Raw genomic sequence first — 6990 nt, 5'->3', positions numbered from 1 at the left:
CCCTTATAGTTTCATTGAATAGTAGTATTATTGTATTAACTGTGGGATTTTTTGAGGTCTTTTGTTGGTATACTCTTTCTTTTTTCTCTTTTTTCTTTTTCCCTCCCCTCTTTCTTAATTTTTACTCTTACATAGAGAGAGGGAGGAACTTCCATTTCCTATATATACATCTATAGTCATATAAATGCCGTGAAGGAAAATCCTTCATTTAGTCCTTGTGGACTCATTGTATCCAGTCTGTGTATCCACCTAGCCTCACTCTGTAATAGTTTTTTATCAAGACTGCCTCCTCTTGGTCCTAGGGATATTTTCTCTATACCCCAGAAGCGCAGTACTGTACTCTTGTTGTTATGGAAGTACTTGATGTGTCTGGCTATTGCTGTGTCCTTCCCTGTTTCTATGGTGCTTAAGTGGCCCGATATCCGACGTCGCAGCTCCTGTGTGGTTTTGCCCACATATAGTTTCGGGCAAGGGCAAGAAGCTAGATAGATTACCCCTTGGGTTTTACAGGTGATCAGTTGCCTTATCTCATACTCCTTTTTGTCCACAGGGTTGACATATTTTTTTATGCGTGGAACATACCTGCAGAAGGAGCAGTCCCCGCATGGGGCTGATCCACGATATCTCTCAGGTGGATACACAGACTGGATACAATGAGTCCACAAGGACTAAATGAAGGATTTTCCTTCACGGCATTTATATGACTATAGATGTATATATAGGAAATGGAAGTTCCTCCCTCTCTCTATGTAAGAGTAAAAATTAAGAAAGAGGGGAGGGAAAAAGAAAAAAGAGAAAAAAGAAAGAGTATACCAACAAAAGACCTCAAAAAATCCCACAGTTAATACAATAATACTACTATTCAATGAAACTATAAGGGTAATTTACTTTTTGAATGTACAAATATTGATATGAATATGGATATAAATAATTAAAAATAAATAAAATAAAAATACAAATATATGGTTAACTTACCTGGAGAAGGGGAAGGAGAAAATTAATCCTTCCGGTATTTTGGAAAAAACGCCCCTTCTCCCCTTCTTCGTCCCCCCTAAAATGAGGAGAAAATGAATAATAAAAAGAAGATCAGAAACTGTACAATTAAAGATTTTAAAGAATCAAGTCCCCAATATATATGGAGAGTCGACAAGCCATAATATTGTCTCAGAAATAAACAGTGACACATGGTGAGGAATAATGTGGCAAAACTCTGACTGCCAGGCGAGCATGACTACATAGACAATAATGATATAACTTGAAAGTGTCGACGCATATATGGATACCCTATTTAGATTAATAAGCAGAGAATATAGTCTATGCCCCAAGATATGCACACCAGAAACCCAAAAAGAGAAAAAAAGAAAAATAATCGGAAGTAAAAAGTTTACACATTCCTAAGAGACATCTGGAAATATATTGGAGAAGTTGTAGGTAATAACCTCTCAGTATAGGGGTATGCATAATAGCCGTTATTCAATGGGGTCTCAACAGAAGTGCTTGTATATGCGCAGTAGACGTCTCTGAACGGGACGTGATTAGAAGTTCTGACGCATGCGTAATTGGCACATAGAGCAACAAAAAGAAAAAATCTTCTAAGTACCGACGCATGCGCATGTGAAGGGGGTGACGCGAGTATATGACGTAAGAGAAGCTTTCAAGGCACCGGATAGGCTGATCACGCTGTCACACGAGCTCTGAATGGGGATAGGGCAGAGGATGACTAAGAGCCCACCCCGAACAGGTATAAGCATTTACTTACGAAGCGCTCGTGTTGATAGTAGCTCCATCCCCTGATGAAGCCACATCTAGTGGCGAAACATGTCGGGGGAGCTCTAGCTTGACATCTTTTTAATTAGGTGTGTGATAGATTTGGCGTCTGAGCAGTGAAAACTGCAGACTCACTAACACTCGGACGCACCAGCGGCAGAGGCTACACCTATAGAGCGCTAATAAGGAACATTTCCTAAACGATATATATAAGTCTATCTCTGAACAATTCATATGATGGTAGTGATACCTTAGGTGGCGCCAGTGGGAATCATCCCAAAGCAATTTAGGATACACTTATGGGAATTTAATACTACTGCCGTTAGTATCATCACAGCACCTTTAAATTTTAAAAAGTTTTTCTTTCTTTCCTTCTCCTGTTTTGTATTAGTTTAATTGAGAGAAATAAATGTTAAGTTTTATTTGACCAGAAACAGGAGCTTTGTAGCCTTAGGCTATTTGAACAATATTATTTCTAAATCCTGGGTCCAAAGGGGTCTATGAAAAAGAATTATACAAGTGGAGGCTTAACCCTCCTTTACTGACCCCTTGCAAAATAGCAGACAGGCCTACCCCTGTTCGCTGCTAAAGAAGGGCTTTTTAGAGGTCCGGATTATTCTATATTTGAAAACAAATCCTATTGTCTATCTGTATTAGCCGTATACTGAGAACCAGTCATAGTGTTTATCTACCTCTGAGTAGCTAAGTCAAATAGTATCTATAAATCATAATTATGAATATAGACTCGCTATATCTGTTGCTTACTCTGTGACAGATAGGAGTTGGAAATTTGAGATCTGCCCCTAAATATAATGGCAGGTTTTCTCAAACAAAAATTGAGTCTGGAAAATCTGACCCTGGAAGCGAGTCAGGTTTTTTCTAACGTACATATCCCATTGGGGCAAACAGATATCAACATAGCCTTTAGAAATTTAAATAAAACCTATAGTCAGCATATACGGTCGTGGTGGGAAATAGCAAGCCTTGAAACATACCTGCAACAGGGTATGGTATATAGAGGTCTACGTATTCCTCTGAGACCCAACGTACATCTAGAGGATACCCAATTTACAAAGGGCTGGGAAGATCTCCTAACGGAGTGTTCACTTAGACTAATTAAATATCTGGCTGATTACGAAAAAGGTTTCTTTAATAAAATTGACCAACAGCTCGAAAAGGAGATCCGAGAAATACAGGAGTTTACCCCACACCCAGAATTCCTTGACCTGGAACAAAAAATAAAGAAAAATATAGAAATATTACAACACGAAATAAAGGAAAGGAAACACGTTAAGTACTTGAGAGATCGTACTGATTTTGAAAGTAACCGTGTATATATCTGGAGGAACAATAGAGCCAATAATCGGAATCCACGTAGAACATACAGGGAGAATTCGGAAACAGAAACCTCTGGTACAGAGGGATCAGGCTATAGTTCAACTGGACAGGGAGATCGATCTAAGGGTACCAAACGTAAAAATAAAAAAAGACAATATCCCCCTAGAAAATCATCTCTTGAAAGACGTGAACAATCCCAAGCATGCTCAGGGGGAATAATGCCAAAACAGGGGATAACAATAAATCCTGGTGGTACATCTACTCCATCCTATCCATCTGTCTCTACCCAACCCTTTTCATTTGGGATTCCAGGCCAGGGACAGAATGTATTTCAAACACAAACACTACAAACATCTACCCAGGCACTTCCTCCCCCCTCAACAAACATGGGAGAGAGGACCCCAAATATTGCCCCCCTTTTTTTAGGACAACCAGGGGCCCAACGGAGGGACCGAGAGAGATGGGGCTACAACAAATAGAGGATAGGACACGAAATGAAGAAATAGATGAGAAACAGATTATAAATCTATCTAACTATACTCTAACACCATCAGAAAAATTACTTTTATCAAAAGGCCTTACCTTTGCCCCGGTCCCCCAATGTGATAAATTCCTCTGGATCAAAGATGTGAACCTCTTCGCACGTAAACTGGCCCTACATAAGGTACATAAAAAAGAAGAACAGGATGCTCGTACATTATATGAGAAGGAAAGGAGATGTGTAGAAACGCTAGAAGCTTTACAGAAGGAGAGTGAGGGTCATCAGATTCAACCTGACCCCCCCTTCTCGACCTTGAAACCTAGATCTAGAACCACACCACAATTCACACAATTTAATGAAATAGAGACCTTTGTACAGCTGGTCACACAGGACATCAAATTATTGCAGATGAGGAAGGAACATATCGAACCAAATCTGAACACCCAGGAACAAGAAGCCCTGGAAACCCTAAAGAAAAATGAGGGGATCATAATTAAACCTAGTGATAAAGGGGGCAATATAGTTATTCAAGACCGCAAAGACTATATAGATATGGTATTAAAAATCTTAGAAGATAAACAGACGTACCAACTTCTACCTAACGATCCAACAAAAGAATACTTGAATGACTTGAAAAATCTACTACAGGAAGCTCTTCAGACTAATATAATAACTAAGGAAGAATATCAATACCTTTTTAATAAAAACCCCACGATTTCTACCTTCTATTCATTACTGAAGGTGCATAAGAACAGAAAACCAGTACCAGGTAGACCGATTGTGTCTGGCAATGATAACTTAACACAAGCCTTAAGTGAATATATAGATCAAATCCTACGACCTTTTGTTACCACCTTACCTTCTTATATAAGAGATACTAAAGACCTCCTCCTTAAAATAAACGATATCACAATTACAGAAGGCACCTTTTTAGCTAGCCTTGATGTCGAATCATTGTACAGCAACATAAAACATTCACTGGGGATACACGCAGCTGAATATTATTTGAGCACCCGTAGCCAAAATTTTGTTAGGCACAATAATTTTGTATTATTATCACTTAAATTTATTTTAGAGCACAATTTCTTTGTCTTTCAAGGACAATATTATAAACAAATTAATGGCACTGCGATGGGGACGTCTTGCGCCCCTACCTACGCAAATTTATTTTTAGGGTGGTGGGAGAATTGTCACGTCTTTACGGAAGGGATGTCGTCTTATGTCTGCCACATTTTATTTTGGGGCAGATATATTGACGACATCCTGATTCTGTGGGATGGTGACCGTACACAGTTTCAGGAATTTGTCCAGACGCTAAAACGAAATAATATAGGCATGAAATATACACATGAAATTCAAGATCATGAAATAGTGTTTTTGGACTTAAAAATAAGAAAAACAGAAGGAGGCCAACTGGTGACAGAAGTCTTTAGGAAACCTACATCGACAAACAGTTACCTGCATTGGGACAGTTGGCATCCAGTTCCCCTTAAGAAAGGGATTCCCATAGGACAATATCTGAGAGCACGTCGTAACTGTTCGGATGAAGCCTCCTTTTTTCGGGAGAGTCAACAACTGCTTCAAAGGTTCAGTAAAAGGGGTTACCCCAAAAGATCTCTGAGGAAAGCATACAATCGAGCTAATAAAACAAAGAGAGAAGATCTTTTAAAAGAGGCACCACCTAAAAGAAATGAGATCATCAGGTGCATAGGGACTTTTGATGGATACAATAATGAAATCTATAGTATCCTAAAAAAACACTGGCACATAATAAGGTCAGATAGAGATCTCAATATGGTACTTAGCACCAATCCGTCAGTTACATATAGACGAGGTCCCAATCTCAAGGATCAATTGGTCCATAGTCACCTCATGGAAGAAGGAGCCAAATGTGGCAGAAAAGCTGAGAGATATCGTGGATCAGCCCCATGCGGGGACTGCTCCTTCTGCAGGTATGTTCCACGCATAAAAAAATATGTCAACCCTGTGGACAAAAAGGAGTATGAGATAAGGCAACTGATCACCTGTAAAACCCAAGGGGTAATCTATCTAGCTTCTTGCCCTTGCCCGAAACTATATGTGGGCAAAACCACACAGGAGCTGCGACGTCGGATATCGGGCCACTTAAGCACCATAGAAACAGGGAAGGACACAGCAATAGCCAGACACATCAAGTACTTCCATAACAACAAGAGTACAGTACTGCGCTTCTGGGGTATAGAGAAAATATCCCTAGGACCAAGAGGAGGCAGTCTTGATAAAAAACTATTACAGAGTGAGGCTAGGTGGATACACAGACTGGATACAATGAGTCCACAAGGACTAAATGAAGGATTTTCCTTCACGGCATTTATATGACTATAGATGTATATATAGGAAATGGAAGTTCCTCCCTCTCTCTATGTAAGAGTAAAAATTAAGAAAGAGGGGAGGGAAAAAGAAAAAAGAGAAAAAAGAAAGAGTATACCAACAAAAGACCTCAAAAAATCCCACAGTTAATACAATAATACTACTATTCAATGAAACTATAAGGGTAATTTACTTTTTGAATGTACAAATATTGATATGAATATGGATATAAATAATTAAAAATAAATAAAATAAAAATACAAATATATGGTTAACTTACCTGGAGAAGGGGAAGGAGAAAATTAATCCTTCCGGTATTTTGGAAAAAACGCCCCTTCTCCCCTTCTTCGTCCCCCCTAAAATGAGGAGAAAATGAATAATAAAAAGAAGATCAGAAACTGTACAATTAAAGATTTTAAAGAATCAAGTCCCCAATATATATGGAGAGTCGACAAGCCATAATATTGTCTCAGAAATAAACAGTGACACATGGTGAGGAATAATGTGGCAAAACTCTGACTGCCAGGCGAGCATGACTACATAGACAATAATGATATAACTTGAAAGTGTCGACGCATATATGGATACCCTATTTAGATTAATAAGCAGAGAATATAGTCTATGCCCCAAGATATGCACACCAGAAACCCAAAAAGAGAAAAAAAGAAAAATAATCGGAAGTAAAAAAGTTTACACATTCCTAAGAGACATCTGGAAATATATTGGAGAAGTTGTAGGTAATAACCTCTCAGTATAGGGGTATGCATAATAGCCGTTATTCAATGGGGTCTCAACAGAAGTGCTTGTATATGCGCAGTAGACGTCTCTGAACGGGACGTGATTAGAAGTTCTGACGCATGCGTAATTGGCACATAGAGCAACAAAAAAGAAAAAAATCTTCTAAGTACCGACGCATGCGCATGTGAAGGGGGTGACGCGAGTATATGACGTAAGAGAAGCTTTCAAGGCACCGGATAGGCTGATCACGCTGTCACACGAGCTCTGAATGGGGATAGGGCAGAGGATGACTAAGAGCCCACCCCGAACAGGTATAA

Source organism: Bufo gargarizans, chromosome 2 (genome assembly GCF_014858855.1).
Source record: "Bufo gargarizans isolate SCDJY-AF-19 chromosome 2, ASM1485885v1, whole genome shotgun sequence".
In the NCBI taxonomy this organism is placed as follows: Eukaryota; Metazoa; Chordata; class Amphibia; order Anura; family Bufonidae; genus Bufo; species Bufo gargarizans.
The sequence above is the reverse complement of the archived record's forward strand: the minus strand, read 5'-3'. Positions refer to the sequence as shown.